This window comes from Strix uralensis, chromosome 4, assembly GCF_047716275.1.
Source record: "Strix uralensis isolate ZFMK-TIS-50842 chromosome 4, bStrUra1, whole genome shotgun sequence".
NCBI lineage: Eukaryota > Metazoa > Chordata > Aves > Strigiformes > Strigidae > Strix > Strix uralensis.
This window is the reverse complement of record NC_133975.1, coordinates 90,056,741-90,075,511: the sequence shown is the minus strand read 5'-3', so window position 1 is coordinate 90,075,511 and position 18,771 is coordinate 90,056,741.

Below are 18,771 nucleotides of genomic sequence, written 5' to 3'. Positions count from 1 at the left end.
TTAACAGCCTCTCGCATTGCTTTATTTCTTCAAAATGTTCACAAGTTGGGAAGAAAAGTAAGTGTTTGCATTATCTCTGCAGATGCTTCAGGAAACCACGATGAACTCATTATTATGTTGTGAAACTAAATCCATAAAGCAGTCATGATGAGTAACTCAGGGACTCGTCGTAATTGGGCAGTAATGCACAGTTTTATCATCTGGAGGATTCTGGTGTGCTCAATGTGAGCAGGGATTTACAGCAAGGTTCCCTCTCAGCTGTCAAAAAATTAGCCTACCAAGCCATTGTTTATTTAATTACTGTTAATTTTCCACTTCTTTTCCATCATTTGGTTGCCAAGTTCTGTGTGATTTAATTGTGAACTTTACAACATTTGGTGCCTTTCTCAAAGTTGTAGCTCCTGGACTCATACAATTATGCAAGAAACACGGGTTTATTTTTTTTTAATTAAGTTTCTAGCCTGTGGGTTTGTAGATATGAGCTTGAAGACACAAACCTTAAAGGCACAAAAAGAAGGTATGAAGCAAATAGTCATCCAAAAATGCCTGCCTTTTTTTTTTTTAATGTCACATTGTTCAGCTTTTTGAGGCAGTCTTTTTTTTTTTTGCAAGCCGGGTGTGATTCTGAACAGCAGGGTTAATGGAGTACTAAAAAAATCACAGAAAATATCAGAGTGCTCATCAAATAGTGACTGATAGGTGCACAGTTCATGGGTTAACAGGTAAGGTCACGTGCATGAGACTAACCAAAAAATCTTATCCCAGTAGGTTTTCTAATGTGTCCAACTGTGACAGGCAGTATTGTGGTTAGTACAGTAAAAATATTACACAGTTTTAAATAAATGTTTATTTGCTTTTTATACTTCTTTCTACTCCTACAGCCACTCAATAGATCAAGTCATACTGGGATCAGGTTGGTTACTGTCAGATCTGCACATTAGTTTGCTGCAATTCGCACCGTCCAGCCCCCTCCCTTCTCTCATCCCTCTAATCTCCAGTCCGTAACCAATTTTTAAACCCCTCTGAAAATCCCAGCCCCAATGCTCAGATTTTTCCCCCTCCATATAAACTTTTACTACTGGCAATTCAAGCCGTGGAGGCCAAGTGTTACAACCCAAAGAGCAGCCTGGATTTTACCTTCAGTTAGGGTTTGAAGCAAGAAGAGGAGTCGGCTTACTCTGAAATCAATCAGACCAGAGTTGCTTTTGCCCTTTGATAGAGGCGCCAGAAAAATAAATACCAAGTAAAACCTGTTTATTTCACCGGTTTTTATCTTTCTGGTTAACAAGCAAGTTAAAAGAAGCTAGAATGAGTGATTAAGCGTTACTAGAGATTCGGGATGTTTATTCTGCTGAGGGGTCAATACGCGCAGTTTGACTAAAGTTTGTTTTAGAGATGAACTTTGGACAAAGTTCAAAGAAAAAAATAATCATTAGCTGTTACCGTAGATGTGCAAAGAAATTTTACATGGTTTGCCTTAGAACTCAGACCGTGATGAGTATGTTGTGATACTGCTTATATTCAGGGCGCGCTACCCACAGTGATCTTCGAGTCACAGCCGGGTAGAGTGGCTCGGACCATTTTATACCTTGAACTCAGCTGTTTAAGCCACAGATCCTGATTATCACAGACAAGTGGAAAGTTTTTCCTTTAAAAACAGCACACACGCACTACTCCTTTGTTCAGTCTTGTGACGATGAAGAGGAGTGATCCCAGCCTCTGTGCTACTTAGCTTCACTTCCACGTCAGCAAAAAGGGCCTCCACAGGTGTAGCATTCACCTTCTAGTAGCATCAGAACTGGTTTCATGTACGAAATTGGAAGCAACAGTACCATCAGATGCACAGTTAAATGCTTGAATAAACTGGCTGGGTTGGTTTGTTGGCTTCATACAGAGATACCTAGCATGCTTTCCTTGCAGTGAAAGGAAATCTTGCTAGAAGCCTAGGGAAAAAATTCCCTCCTTTGCTTGCTGAGTCTTTGTGCACAAAGTTGCCCTCCACACCTCCGCCTCCAAATGTGGTGTTTGTGCTGCTCATCGGGAGTCATGGTTCGGTTTGTTGAGATTTTCCCCTTTCTGCTTGATCACATCCCCCTGGATGCTCACCCAGTCCTCACCCTTTGCCACGTTTGTTTCCTAAAAGCATTTACAAGGCAAGTCTGGTGCCTTTTCAAAATTAGTGCAAAACTCACAAAAATCAACAGGCTTTCGATGAGAACTTGGAAGCAGGTGCTCGATGATGTTTCTCATTGAATATTATTTCACCAGTTTGGGTGAGTTTCAGAGAAAGAAACCCATGTGAAGTCGTAATGCAGGGGCATCTCAAGAGTAATCAGTTGTCATTACTGACAATTATTGTACTAACCATTCAAAATAACAAGTTACATCATAATGTGCTAACTTTGCTATAGCCAGCCCATCTCACAGTGCTGTTTGCTGAGAATACTTAGAGCAAAATCCAAGAAGACATCAGTTAACACGCAGAAACACTCTTGTAGCCACTCACGTTAAAAGGAATTAACAGCAAGCGCAAAGGCTCCTAAACCACAGGTCACAGATTAAATTGACAGCAGAGTAGCCACACAGCACTTTCTCTTCCCCTGGTTTTCAGCAACAAAACTACCTTAAAAAATAAACCAGGAGTTAGTTACTTGCCTATTGCTGTTTTTCAGTGTGCTTTTGGCAGGGATGCTAGATGGCTGCAAATAAGGGGAGATAGCCTGTGCAGCCGTGCCTAAAAGAGAAAGCCATAAGACCGTTTCAGGCAAGACATACCCCAGCCTAAGAAAACAGTCGGGAACCTGCCTGTTTTTCTCATCGGTGTTTGAACACGGGGTTATCTCTCCAGCAGGATCCAGGCAAAGAGCTGCTTCTACAAGCAAATGCCTTCCTCTTCCCAGGGTCAGGGAATGATAGGGCATCACTCACTTCCAGGCGATAAGGAAAATTAAGCAGGCGGTTTAGACCACCGGTTGAGGCCAGAGCCTGAAAACATGACACACACGAGACACTCGCCGTTAAGGACAGCAGCAGAAGTACAAACTGTGTTGCTTAACGCAACAACCTCCGACTTCGACCATGGATTATTGCCTTACATAGGAGGTATTGCTTACAGCAGCCAATGAAGCAGACCCCTGCTTACCCTGCCCCATCCGAAAGCACTTGCTCACTCGGCAGCTGTCGGTCGGTCCAGCCAGGAGCAGTGCGGCCTCAAACCTTGCTCTTCTGATGCTCTGCCTGGGAGGCAGCGGTTGACTGGGTGAGCTAAAAACGGTCATAGGAGCGCATTGCCTGGGATCTATGTTCTAGGAAAGGTAATTCAGCCTTCGGGCTGCCCTGGTCCCCATGCAAAATTCCTGTTCTCCAGGCTGCACCCAGCAGCAGAGCCAGAGAAGGCCTGTCAGCGCAGCACAGCATCATGCCTGTAGTGGGATTTCACTGGGGATGCAAGCTTTTCTGAGGTTAGCCTTGAAAGGATGAAGCCATCTCGCTTTCTCTTCCCCTGATCACTTACTGTTTTGCTTACCGGAGATACTGGTTATTTCATACAGAAAGTAGAGGACTGTAGTTCAGAGGGGTTAGCCTGGCCTGTTGCACCAGAGAGCAGGGGGGACCTGTGAGACCCACCATCCTCTCGAACCTGCCAGCAGCTCCCAGAGCTCTTCTTCTTCCTTGGCTCCCTTCTTAGGGTTTCAGTCATGTTAACGTTTTGGTATGTAAAGTCAAGAAGCCTGGCGGCTCCTTATCTGATCTGACCTCCAGCAAAATGCTGGCTATTTCAACCAGTAATTCTGTATCAGATCTGCAATTTGGGGAGGCCAGAGTGTATCTTACCCTTCACAAGCCATTGCTTTCTGCTTCTGGAGGTGCATCTGCTTTCAGAGAGTCTGGTGGTCTGGCCGCTTCCAGATTGAAGGAAGATCTGAGCAGCGATACTGTCTCCGGGAATCGAGGGGAATGGGTTTCCTTGCCCTTTGTTAATCTTTTCTCTTTAAGTAGATGCGAGCAGTCATAAAGGGGACATTGCTCATGGCTCTCAGGTGGCTGGCCAGGCTGACTAAGCACGCTTACGGATCCCGTACACTGTTTAGAATCACAATGAGCTAGAAATTGTGTGCCAAGATGCAAACGGTCCAGGGAACAGTTTCTCATTTTTAAGCCAGCGGTATGAAGTATCCTAGGAGCAATTGCAGCTCCATTATCGGGTAAAAGAAGCTCTTTTTGGCTCATTGCCCTTTTTGTTAAACAACGTCATGCCCCGAAATTCAGGCTGCTTTCTTGTAACATAGTAACCCTGCTAAATTTTTTAGCTGGAGATTGTTGGACCACTAGGCATTAGGGATATCTAGTCTCCATCAAAATACCCTTTTCCAGCTGCCTTCAGCAGAATTCTCTCACTTTTATTTTTGAGGAGCTCAGAGGGGAGAAAGTTTAGTAGAACTGGAAAGCTGTACATGGAAATGAAACCACTGAAAGAAAGGACCCACTGAAAGAAAATGACAACTTTTATAACAGAGCGTTTCATTGTGCCACTAACGCGATAAGCAGATAGAAGTGCAGAGTGGTAGACCAAGGACACAAGCCATAGACCATGACAGCAACTACCAGGTTGTAACGCAGGCACCTAGACATCTCAACAGGTAGACCTCCCGCATGCAGAGAAATCAGACATTGCGGCAAACAGCATCAACAAAAAAAAGTCCATTCCTATAAACAGTACAACACCAGTAGACAGGCCATCATGTTTGTTTAGTTCTTTGGCACCTCGCAGGAGACACATGATAAAGCAGAGCTTGCCCTGAGGAACATACAACGTAAAAGGTCACTACAGGGCAGAGGCTGCGAACCAACGTGCCTTAGGACAATTAGATGATGATGATAATTTCAGGATGCTAATAAGTACTTGAAATATAAATACTGATTGTGGTTTTCAAAAATATTTGCATAAATTTAGCCCCTAAACCCTTCCATATCACTAGATACATAAAGAGCCTGGGGTTTGAGTGGATGAAGCACCTAAAAAGCAATTCAGTTCTCTCTAAGTATTTAACCAGGCATGTATCTGAGCTGCCAGTTTGGGACTACCAGCTGAGCAGCATCTTCTCCTATAGAATGATGTAACAAGAAGAATATCAGTGTTTGAAAGCAGTGCAGAAGTAGTAAGCTAGGGGAAATATTAAACTACTGGAATCCTGTGTATTTATGACATGTTGTCCTGACTTTACTATGCTGAAAAGTAGCCCAACATAGGCACAGGGATGGGGGAGAGAAGAGGAGCTGTGAAACGACTGTTAGGAAGGAGGGATGTGGAAGGGGAATCCAGGAGCGGAGCTGCGCCTGGCTTTGCATGCGAGAATAAGAGAGTTAACAATGACTCAGTGGACAGAGAGGTCAGTGCCAGTGCAGGGATTCAGAGTGGGTTTTCATGGCCTAACAATAAATAGTGTTAGTCAACTCTAGATTACCTGGGATTAAGCGTGTCATGGGTGCAGATAGCCCCGAGGTGACCGGTGCTGAACTAGCGTGGGCTGGTGGGAGCGCTGCTGTGCTCATGCAGCACCGTGCCACACACTGCATCTTCTGAGGAGCTGTGGCCCCCTGCCCTTCACAGCCCTTGCAGTCACCAGTCCTTCCCGACGGCGTGACACCCTCTTCCCCGAGCTTCCTGGGCAGCTCTGGCTATTTCTGGGTTTCTGCTTTGGCTGCGTCATCTCGTCTTGCTGCTTTCTCGGATAATCCAGAGTTTTAATGCGGCTGCGTTTTGAACGGCGTGGGAAGGGGCAAAGTAAAGATCAAAAAAGAGTCAACAAACCTGATGGACATGGAAGGCATCAGCACAGTGAGACAATGCCCTTTTTACTTAGCTATGTCTTACAATACAGCTACCGCATCATAAATTCAGAGACACATGTATGTAGAGAGATGTCTACACAGATATTTTATTTATAATGGATTTTAATATCTTCCACCCAAGTCTTCTGTTGTTTGAGTGATAGGCAAGTTGCAAAATATATCACTCAGGAGTTAGGGAATTCAGCAATTAAGCCTGTTTGTGCATTCTTTGTGTTCAAAATTGATTAATAACAGTAAGATATACCAACATCATGCTTTTCAGCTAAGACAGTTAGATAATGTCAATATATTCACAAATCTCATTGGCATCGCTTCCCTATATGAATAGTACACGTAAGCATAAACATATTTTTCTCTCACTAGGAGGGACAGAATGAAAAGGCTGTTTCTTTCAAAACTCTATTAGGCGATCAAGTGGAAACATGACATAATTTGATTAGTTGCTCTTGCAGTGGACTTGGAAACACCACAGTGAATTTGAATAAAAGCCTACCATAGTTTGAAAACGTTGCAAAGTTCCAGGTCATCTTAGTCTCACTGGTAATATCAGTGGGGCCCCTGAAAACATCAACTCAGTGCTTGCCATCAGCCAGCTAGTTAAACAAGGAGTTCAAAGTTATCTGAAATCTGTAAAATTCAATGGAAGCTTGTATTTTGCCTATTTATGAAGCCAATGCGTGTCCGCCCCCTCAGAGCAAGCTGAAGGACGTTGTTTCAAAAAAGATATGCTAGAATTAGAAAGGCAACAGAAGGGATAGAATAACTTTCACCTTGAGAAAAAAAAACGTGGGGACTAGGACTTCTCAGATGAAATAAGAGAATACTGAGAGGGAACATAAGAGGCCTGCTAGATGGAGAGCATCATGGAGAAGGAGAATAGGGAGCGATTGTTCACCGTTCCTCAAGATGCGAGAGTAAGTGGCACTGAGTGAAAGGATTAGGCACTGTTTAAAACAAACAAAAAGCAGGGTTTTTTTTGCTCAGTGTATAATTACAGTTGGAACTCATTGCTGCAAGGTTTCATGGAGCCTGAAAGTATAAATCTGTCCAGAAAGGCATGAAACAAATCTACTGAAGTATGCATCATCTGACTCAGCAAGCCCTTTTACCACTGATTGCCAGAGGCTTCCAGGAAGAAGATCCTTCTGGATGCAACCCATTTCTTACAGTTCTCCTTAAGTACCCAAGTTGGGACATTATCAGAGAAAGGCTGGGCTAGATGATGCATCTTTGGTCTCCTTCAGTATTGTCACTTTAATGAGTTCAGCAATAAAGGAAGTAGTAATATTTTGGTGGAGGAGAAAAAAAATCAGTGCAAGAACCTTCTTCTCTATTCATGCGTGCCAATGGTATATAGGCTTCGCTCTTTACTTGAATAGAGTGAAACTTCTTGTACTGTGGGTTGTTTTTTTTCTTCTGAGAATGAAAGCAGGTCTTACATTGTCATTCATATTGCATTTATTGGAATGAGAGGCAGTTTATCTTTTAATAAAAACACACTGTTCAAACGGGAATCACATAAGGGGGCTGTGTGAAGGCCGTGGAGGAAATAGGCTACATGTCCCTACTAAACCAAACCAGCATCCTTGCTCTGCCGCCAGAAATACTGTTCTCAGGCAGCCAGTGCCAGGCAGGAGCCGGCCGGGGGACTGCCCGGTGGTGCCCGGTGGTACCGGTGCCCGGTGTGGCTCTGCTGGGCCCCTGCGGTGGGTTTGCGGCCGCCCCCCAGCACACTCCCATCGCAGCCACCCTCTTCCCTGGAGAGATGGAAACCAGGGTCAACCCACCCAGCAGCTTCCACTAGAGGCCACTGCTACATAGAGGAGGAAGAGGAGGAGGAAGAGGAGAGGGAAGAGTTCAGAAAGCATCACAGTCTTGAGGCTTTATTTCCAGGCGTGAGGACATCTGTTTGTAACCAGCTTGGCAAATGTGTATGAAGTACTACTGTTTCTGCTGAGGCACACAAGAGAAAAGGGATGGCCGCTGGGAGCTGCAGGGGCTGCTCCGTTTCCACCTCAGATGTTACTAGCAAGGGCTGAAGAGGCACCCCTCTTTCCAAACCCTTCTCCTTGCACCATGTGAACTTAGAGGAGCAGCAGATCCCTCATTCCTGAGGGGACATCTGAAGTCGGGAAGGTGAACTGTCCTACAGAACAGCACTTCAGAGAGGAAGAAATGCATGCTATAACAACAATGAAGTTCTGTTTACAAATATGTATATGAAATTTGCAGCTTCCAGTTTGGACTTAAAGAATGGCTTGTGTGCCTAAAAGCTTGTTTGTGTTTTCCAGCAATACTGATTGGTCTCATTATACGTATGCATATTACCTTCAAGACTTGCCCTTCTTTATCCTTAGACCATGGCAATGACAGCACTACTACATATAATATTGAGACTCGGCAAAATAATATTTTTAACTCCCTGCTTTCACATGAACCATGTCTTCCCTCACTTGCATGGGATGCTTGCTGCTTTCTAGAGTACGATCAAAACTGAATTTACAGGGCCAGGGAGTAATTATATCAATGGATATTTCTGGGGAATTCACTCAAAAGTTTAAGATTCTTTAGGGAATCCCTCTTGGCAGAGATGAGAAGACTGTATGAGGAATATTAACCTTGATGGATAAAATGAGAGACCTCAAACTCTGCCTGCCCTCATGGAGAAGAAATGCCTTCTCTACAGATTTAGGGAGAAATTCAAGGAAAACGTCAAAGTAAGTGAAGGTGCTAAAAGACTATTTCCAGCCCACCACGCCCCTCAGCACTTCTACTTTCATCCAGAACTGAAAGAAATTAATTATTCCCCAGAAACAAATGTTTCTCTGCTATTTGTAAAGAGCTAAGGGGAAGTTACACCCCTTCTACGGTGGAGTCCTTAGAGAGGATCGAATAGCTTGTGTTTATTTATCTTTACTAGCATAACCGGCTGTCAGCGGATTATCTCCTTCTGGCATCGAGATGGCTCCTTTTCACCATCAGGCAGCTGCAGAAGCAGTAGAGATTTTTTTTGCTGATTTTTGGCTTCCTAGTTCATTGTGTCTCTTCCTTTGGTTGCTAGTGTGAACTGCTTGGTGGGGAATCTGCCTCTGAGGCCAGTCTGTCCTGCTTTTCTGCTACGCATCTGAAAAGTTTAGAGGCTCCTTCTTTGTTTCAATATTGAGGCTAAAATGGTGTGATTAGATAGATAAACAATAGTGTCATTTTGCATCCTCTGGCTCAAGATACAGCTGCCCCCTAGATGTGCTTTGAAATGATACAGGCACAGGAGCTTGTGCTGGGAAGCAGGGGGATCCTCCGCAGCAAGGTGGGATTGTCCCAGATGTACAATGCTTGTCATGGCACGGCAACACCAACATCTGATTCAGATGAGAATCATGGTTTCTGGGCACTGTGCAGACAGTTAAGCAAAAGACCGACTATTTCCACCCCTGAAAACATAATATACAGCATCGGCATTAACAAACTCCAGCCCTTATCTCTGTCTGAACCTGCATGCAGTGAGAAAATGTGCCCTTTGCCATTACATGTCTTACTGCTACTGCCACCCTAACCCTGGGCTTAACATCTGCAGAGGGCATATGCCTATGCCAGAACAGAGCGTGCAGTGTTAGGATTATTCAGATATGGTCCTTATCTTCACCTGGAAGAAGAAACTGAATGCAGTAATAAGGAGTCCTCTACAACTGCTGGCTGCTTCTTGCCACGTTGCCACAGCTCAGTGCACGCAGGAAGCTCCTTTCTGTTTCTTCAGCTGGGGGCATCTCAGGTTGTATCACTGTTTTGCTGATTAAGGATACCAATTAAACTCAGACACCAGAGTGAAAAGAGTAGGTGTATTTTACTGGTGATAACCAAATAATGTAACAGAGTAATACAGAAAACATGCAGTAAGAAAAGGCAGAATAGTGCACCTAAAGCAACAAACAGGAAAATACAGGGTAATGCATCAAAACATTACTACACAGGAGAGAGAATAGTGATTAAGAAAGATCCATCACCACTTGCATACTCTACCATCATCCAGACCCGCAGACGCTGGGGAGCCCCGGTTACAGTGAGGATTTGGAGAGCCTGTCCTGGCAAGTGGGAAATCCTACGCGGTGCGTCCACCCATAGGTGAGGCATCCAAAGTCGCTGTGAGCGGGTCCAGCCTTATATACCAGAGATTGGCAAGCCAGAATAGCTGGCACCTTTGTTTTGAGCAGAAAATTTCTGGTTTCATTCTCCTGTTGGATTCCATCCAAAGCCTGACCAGGGCTCGGGGGGGGGAGACCAAGGGAGTTTCTAACAAGACCAAACACTTGGGTTCTCAGCCTTGAACAAGGCTGAACAAGGGAAGTTGGATACACATTCTCACAGCATTTCATCCTCACTACTGATTACATTCTAAGCCGCATCTTTCACTAGTGAACTTACATACTTTGTTAATGATTACATACTAGGTTAGCAGCTTCCGCTCAGGGCCTGTTGTTCAGGCTTCAGTATTTCAACGCTTTAGCACTTTTTACATCAGCATAAGTGGGTTGTTATAACTTAGTACAATACCTACTAGCACAATGGTTATCAGTTATAAAATATACAGGATTCATCTATAGGTCAACTCTGGCTTGGGCCTGTTGTCCAAGCCTTAGCACTTCAATCACTTTGAGGGAGACTCCAAGTGGTGTGGGGTGAGGAAGGTCCCTGTGACACTTTTGTCTGTGGGGGTCTGGGATATCTCAACAGTGTGTGGGCTGGGGCAGGATGGTGCCTGGGAGGTACACCTGCATCTGGAGTGGTCCAGGGTGCTGCCATGCAGTGGGACCCAGAAGAGAGTAATTTGGAGGCTGAGATTCCTCAGCATTTTAAGGTGAGGACTGGTCATCTCAATTACAAGGGGACTGGGATGCTTCGTTTGGGACCAGCTGAGGTTCCTCAGTCCCAGGGATATGGATGATGCCTCCGGAAAGAGACCCCAGGCTGCCACAATTTAGAAGTGTCCCTTAAGCCTCCATTTGGGGTGATGTAGGACACCTCAGTTTGGTGTTGACAGGACATCTCAGATTCGCTGCAGTGCATTGATTTTCTGAGGGGCACGCAGCGGGTACTTGACATTCAGGGAGATCTCCAGACCCCAGTCCATTGGCCTCAATATGCTGGTATTGAGGATACAACCAACTGGATGGGGAGTTAGCTCAAGGCATGCCAGTTTTTGGAGTCCGGGATTGTGTGATAGAGAACCAGAGAACCTCAGTTTGTGGAGAAGACGTTGCCCAAGGGCACCTCCATGGTGCTGCCAGGATACCTGAATATGGTGGGTGTCAGAAGAGCAGAGCTTGGAGGTCTCAGGGTGTCTGGATTTGGAAGGGTACCAGGCAACTCAGCTGGAAGGCACACATGGTACTGATCACCATCTCCACTGTGTCGCTGGCTTCTTAATTTGGGAGGATCCATTGTGCCTTCATCCCCTGTGAAACACCTGGTTCAAACAGTACTTCTGGCAACCTTTATGCAGCTGATGGGAGGAGTGTAGGAAAATATCCAAGTCTAAATTTATATGGGCTTCCCAAGGCCTAGTGTCGGGGCTTGGCCGAGGGGTGGGAAACACTGGGCTGAGCAGCACTCTTGGGTATGGCAAGCACCGCCATGGTCAAAGCCAAGAGGGTGGTTGCTGTGCATTAGTCTCTGTGCTGCAGAGCAAGGCGGGGGCTTGCATTGCAAGCTACGGTGAGGCTCAGAAAGTGTCTGGGTGAGGCACTGTCCTTCCTGCCTGGCTCCTGATCTTCCAGCCTTACCATTCATAACAGTTGAAAAGCATGGCAGAGCACCCCAGGGTGGGGGAAGACCTGCCAGCAATAACAGGGTAAAAAGAGAAAAAGGAACCTGCACTTCTCCTAATTTGGATCAAATATTTGGATCAGAACAGAAGGTCAAATTAGATTAGGGATGTTTGACTATGAAGCAGAGGGGACCAGAGACCATGAGGTTGTTGAAAGTGAATAGAGAATTAACATGTCATGGGCCTACACATGAGGGAGGGGGATAGTCCTTTCTACTGATGTTCAAAGGGGAACTGTAATGTTTTAGATATTTCCCTTTGATGAGAAGGAATGAAATACTGAAGGTACCTGGGGAAGTTGCATGAGATCATCAAGGAGAGTACCCAGTCTTGGTGCTATGTGCAGGGCACGTGTGTTGACAGCGGCAGGTAGGAGATGGCTTCTAGAGGTGGGCACCTGGAGAGAGAGATGAAGAGGAGGCATGGGCAACAAAAGGACCCCCAGAGGGCACCAGAATAAGGTGGGTGAGGAAAATGCAATCTGAAACTGAGTAAGTTGCTTGACAACAGCAGGCAGAAAGTGAAATTGGGCTGAAAAATGTGAAAGGGGAAGATAAAAGAAAAACAACACAACCAGGAAGAAAGTGAGAACAAAGAGAGAAAACCAGACTGTGAAATCCACCTGAGAAGATCAGTGAGTTCCTCACTCCCTATCTCTCACCGCACTGAATGTTTGGAGGATTTGACTTGCTGCCTGAGGCAAATTATGTTAAGTAATGGGGAGGATAATGGGGTTTACACATGGAGGGATCTTCTTGCCTCCCTACTGCTGTTGCAGTAACAAGTGTGTGGCTTTACATTATGTCCTTTGTATAGGGAAGGGCTCTACAGTATGTCAAGGATTTTACAGTGAAGTAAGGGCTGGGATCAGGAAAGGTGACTGACTGTGCTTGAAAATGTTTCAATGCTTAAGAAAGTGTGTGTTCTTATTGTTGTTGTGATATTTTTATAAAGATTCCGTTTAGAGCTGTTTTAGGGAGGAATTCTGAAATACTCTGAGGCTCTTCTCCTTTCATCCCATATTTCTGTCTTCCCCTATGTTTCAAACAATCTTCACCTTCTTTTAGAATTACTGTTGTCTTTTGTTTTCTAGCTCCTTTTTTTTTTTTCTCATGGACTCACCTATTTTAGGATTTGAATTTCTTTTTTTTTTCACTCCTTCTTTTCCCCCTTTCTTTCCCTTCGGCCCTAAGTGCTTTTCTCATTGCAAGTGTAATTCTACCTTTAATTACTCCCCTCCATGAAATCTCCCTTCTCTCCTGCCTCCTAATGCATATTCTCTCTCACATCCTCTTACTTCCTCTTGCTCTTGCATATGCTCTTCCCTAGCTTCCCATCTTTTTTCCTCATCCTTCCTTGATGTTTTTCTTTCCTCTCTTTGTTCCTGCCTGTATCCCGGTGAGTGTCCCTTCCTGCCTTCCTCTCCCTCCATCCTTTTCCTTGCTCCCCTGGCGCCCAGCTTTTCTTTCCTGCCAGTGCCCCCCTCCAGCCCAAATGTTTCCCTCTCTCCTTCTCCTTGTGAGAAGTCAGGCTTGGGATAGCCTATAAGAGGGACAAGCCTGAAAAGGACTTACAATGAGAACTTGAGGAGAACAAGCCACGAGGAAGGCTGAAGAAGAAGCGAAGTGTGTAGGAAGAAAGTAAAGGAAGGGAAATGAGACCACGGAGGCAAAACCACAGAGAAGAACTAAGAGTCATGAAAACACTTGGACATGGCAGGGGGAGAGAGAGACAAAAAACCCCTCCAAAACAGCTGGAAAATGCAGTAGAAAAGATAAGGGTGTTCCTAGTTATCTGGCACTGTAGAAGTGAGTCAGAATCACTGAGTTTCCGATCTCCTATTCAAATGTAAACAAATATTTCTTCATCTTTATCGCAGTGGTGCCCAAATGGTGCCAATCAACCCACAGCACAGCAGGGTTATTCGCACACGAGAGACCTTGCAACCTCGGCGGCACTTTTGCTGTAAGACAAAGGCAAAGAGCAGGAGTAGGGTACAGTACACCTGCAAAGCTGTCAGGTGAGAGTCAGGCAGGGGGGTTAGTAACTGGTTGGGTTTTTTCATTTTTTTCCACCAACCCTGAAACACATGAAGGTGCTTGCCCACAGATGAGCCAGGATGACCCCTCTGGCAGGAGAGCCTGGTCCTCACCAGCTCTCGTACTCCTCTTTGGCCCGAGAGATGTCCAGCAGCAAGACATTCTGCTCCTCTGCCCTTTGCTTCCAGTAACTGAGCCCTACACACTCCCAGTAACTCTTACCTTGCGTATTCTGTAAAGTTTAACTCCTGTGTTTAGATATGCGAACTAGAAAGAAGTGCTAGACTGACCCTTGTTAAAGCTTATCAGATGCTTGGACTGTGAAGTCTGTAAGATCTACCCATTTTGGTCTTCTCTTTGGACCCATAACCACATGAAAATAAATAGTTATGATAAAGAGTGATTACCTTTTCTAGGTACGTCTTGCCTATATCTGGCCATATGTCAGTGCGAGACTGCCTCACTCTGTACTTTATATTTGTCAGGAGAAGCTAAGTAAAGGTTGTATTAACTGCTATTTGCCCTGGTCCTGTGGTATGCAGCCAATGTGAAATCCAAAGACAATTCAGAATGCTGTCACCTGTCCTACTGATGGTATTTTGCACTCCCTTTATTTAGTACAAAGCAAATCATACCTCAGGTGCTTCATTTTCTTCTAAAAAAATTAAGACATTAAACATATTTGCTTTTCAGCTTGCGAACACTCCATCCCTCTGTTGCAGTGGTTCTGACTTCCTGGGGACTGCCTGTCTAGAAATGTTTGTGCAGAGCTGCTCACTGTACAAATACACTTTTAGGATCCACTCATAGCAAGTACTCCCCATTTAAATCCACATAAGTTTGTCGTGAAGCAGAAGGGTCACTGAAAATACTTTGGTCCTTACAATTGCAATCAATTTCTGAAGAGCAGAAAGTTTCCTTAGGCAGCAAAAATATGTTAGCTCCATCAGCAAGACAGCACAGATTGAGGCTGTTGGCACTTAATATATGTAAATTGTCAGGAATCCCAAGTCACCCATCCAAACCAGCTCTTCTGAAGGCAATGCACTGTGCCCCGTCTCTCCCAAATCTGACACAAGTCTTGACCAACTCCTGTTGGCTATTTCTGGCACGAACTAGTGAAGATCTTACAGAGTTTTTAGTACCGGAAGGGATCACACCTTTTGTAACACTGTGTATCAAACAAGTAGCAGAGAACAGGAAAATAAGCTGCAAGAAAAGCGATCTACGTTCAGATCTTCTCTTTTTCAGTGGCTTGCTGGTGGTGTGCTAGCCAAATCACTGGATTTCTCTGCCTACTCTTCCTTATGCAAACAAGGGGAAGTGATACTTAGTCATTATTATAACATCTAGGGATGCAAATTACTATGTCAATGATTACTGTTTGTTCTCAAAATACATTCCATTTCCCTTTATCCCATTTACAACACTGGATTAGTCACTTCCAATATTACAGAATCATAACCATTCATTCCTTCAGATGAAGTACTAGTTTCCCTAAAAAGAAAAGCATCTCTGAGAGGTGGGCCACTATTTAACACAAGGGTATGCAGGATCAAGTTGCTTAGATACTGGGGTGATGGAAGCTATTAAGTACAGAGGTGACCAATAAACAGCACTAAAAAGTGCATAATATATTGAGGATATAGCAAACGCTTGTCTAATGTAACATCTGATGGCTAATGAGGATTTGTAACTCATCTGTAAGAACAGCTTTACTTTCTTGCAATGATACTGATTGCATCAGGAATTTCATAGTAGTGCAGAACAGTACATAAATTAAAATCGTTAGACTGATGGGATACACAACGATTAGCACACATCAGTGTGCTTCCTTGAATGTGGATTTTACAAAGAGGAAATATCTTCAAGAATCTACCTACATCTTCGTGGGTTTGCAAAGGAGTTTTTCACTGCTAAGCATGTATTAGTGCCAACTTCTCCCTCACTGAATTTGGAATTATAAAAAAATCCCCGATCTCTGACTATATATTGTCCTAGCGAGGGAGGAAAATGTTTTATTGAAGCTTGCTGAAATTTTGAATGAGCTTTAATCTCTGAGATACTGGAGACAATTACTCGGGCTACAGCTAAACACAAAATTGCAGCGATTGAACTGAAGATTGGAAACTGATAAAGCAGTTCAAGCCTGTGTAAAAATACCTTTCTTGGCTTAGGTCAGTGTGGGCTCTATACACCCTTCTTTGCAGGTAAGGAGGAAGTAACAGTTGCCATACATCTTGATTCTTACAAGGTTTTGACACTATTCCATACGACATTCTCCTAAGCAAACAAAGAAAATATAGTTTAGACTAAATCCTCATAAAGTAGGTGCATGACTGGTTAAAAAAATATCTTTAAAACCCAGTTATCAATTGTTCTCTGTCAGACTTAAAGGAGTTTTTGAACGGGGTCCTTCCAACATCTGTGTGGAATCCATTTTATGCAGTATTTTCATTAACAACCTGTGACGAGGGAATAAAGAGTACTCATAAAATCTGCAGACATCATCTAGCTGGGAGAGGATGCAAACAGTTTGGCGGATGGACTGAGAATTCAAAATGATCTTGCTAAATTGGAGAAAATCAACGACTCAGTAAAGAAAAGTGCAAAGTGCTACACTTAAGAGGAGGAAATCAAAAGCACAAAGAGAAAATGGGGAATAAGTGGCCAGGCAGCAGTACTGCAGAAAAGCAGCTCAGGGTGTGAGCCATGAACTGAATAGGAGTCAACAGTATGATGCTGTTCCAAAAAAAAGGCAGAGCTCATGTGGGGTGCTGGGTGCACAATGCAGCAGGTGACCGGTTTGCTCTTCCTGGCATGGGGAAGGCCAGCCACAAACTGCAGGTTTCATAGCTGAGCAGCAAACCTGAGAAGAGGCTTTGGAACCACTTCCTGCGAAGAAGATTAAGAAGGTTTGTTTAAGAAGGGCAAGACTGGAGAATGATGTGATAGCTGTTGGCTTGTAAAGATGAAATGTTCTCACTGACTGCTGGGAGCAGGACAAGAAGAGGTTTCTGCTTCAAAACAGAGAGCCTGGGAAGATATGAAAACCCTGGCCATTTAGGCAGAAGGGAATGAAGTCGTGGAGCTACCGAGGTGGCCGTGCAGTGTCTTTCACCATGTTGTGACCAACTTCATCCAGGGATGCTGTAGGTATGGTCAGGCCTGCCAGTGGGCAGTGAATGTAGGGTGCAGATGGAAACGTGCTCAAGGCATCTGCTCAGAGCCGCCACAGCTGAACTCTGCCACCCCAAAAATGAAGACAAAATTACCTATTTTGCTGTAAACCCCTGAGATGCCAACATTTGATTTGACAGTGAAAGCAGAGCAACTTCCTCCTACCTACCAAGTTACAGAGAAACCCTGTGGCAGCTGATGGAAAAAGGCCATGAATTATGTCCCCGGCCTCTCCTGTTGAGTTCTTTGTGAACATCTTGGTGAGGAGATCCCAGGAGGCTTCCAGGAGGTAATATAAAGTGCCTAAGCCCTTGTCAGTGCAGGCAGTCTCTGCTTGTCTGCCTACATCCATGTGGACATTTTGCGTTTCAGTAGCTGCTAGTCTCTGTTGTCATTTAGCTGGGAAAAAAAATGACATTTTCCTCTGCGTTTTCGATTCTCCCTAGAGCTGGCTGCACTTTCTTTGAATACCAGAGCTTTGAATTTCATTGAGGAAATAAAACAACCAAAAACGCAGAACAATTCTGGAACCCACTGAGTTTGTCACCCTGTTTCTCAACCAGGAGAAGGAAAGCATAGCCAACGGTGAGTGGCAAATATGGGTTTGTTAACCTCCACCGGCCAATCTAGTGACTAATGTCTCCTTTCTTCTGGATGAAATGGGATTAGCAGATGTATACTGGTCTTGAAAATCAATCAGAAAACATAGGGTTCTAGTAAAAGTTGGGAAGTTAGGGAGCTCTATGGAGATCATTACTGAGGAAGCTGTAGACCTCTCTGCAGTAGACCCAGAGCTGGAAGGATGCAACACAACAAGCTCTGCTTGCCCTAAATGATAAAATGAAGAAACTCTTCAACTTTACTAACTGAGAACTTCATTCAATTATACAGTTACCACAGATTTCTTTCCTTCCTAAGACTATGTATGCTTAAGTCTGAACAGGAGAGAGAGAGTCTGAAAAATAAGCAGTTTTTCATGACTTTAAAGAAGCCTGAGATTTATGCCAGAAATGCGAGCTATGACTATCAGAACGAAACTGGCAGTGGAACTTCATGTACGTACTAGGGTGCTCATTGCTCACCACATTTCTGTTTGCTGTGGAGTAGGGGGGAGAAGAACAAATAGCACCATGGAGGAGTGTGTGGTTCAGCGGGCAGAAGGCTGGGTGGGCAGGTAGCGGGAGCTGGGACTAATTGGACTTGCTGCATGACACTGGGGAAACTGTTTCACCTGTCCCTGTGCTACATCTCCAACTATAAAATGAGATAATGAGCCTGGCTCTTCCTTATAAATAACTAACTTTCCTTATGAATTACTTTCCTTATTTATAACTTGCCTTATAAATAGCTTACATGGCAAATACTACATAGGACATAACAGGCTCTGTGGCATTTTTGGTAATAAACACATTTCCGAACCCAAATAGCTCAGTAAAACAGTTGCAGATGCTATGCTTCTTAAGGGAAACATGTGCTCTCAAAATGTGTTGTTAGTATAAAAAACCAATTCATTGGACTGGTTTAAATGTATTAGCAAGCATCTAACCTGCAGTAATTAAACTGCAAAAATTTAATTGCAAAATTAAAACAATTAGCAAGGCAGCCCTCAATGTTCATGATACTACATCTATTTTATACAGAAATTGATAGTATCTGAATCATCCTATAAACAAAATAATCACTAACTAAAGACATGAGATTTTTTGCAAACCTTTTGAGTTAGAGTTAAAACAAGTAACTTTACCCATTGGTCCCAGAGTGACTGCTTACTTGGTCTGGAAGCCAGTCCATGCCAGCACTCACTGGATTAAACACACATGCCACAGCCCAGCATAACAGAGATCCCCCAAGTGACAGTGACTAATGGGGCAAAGAGGG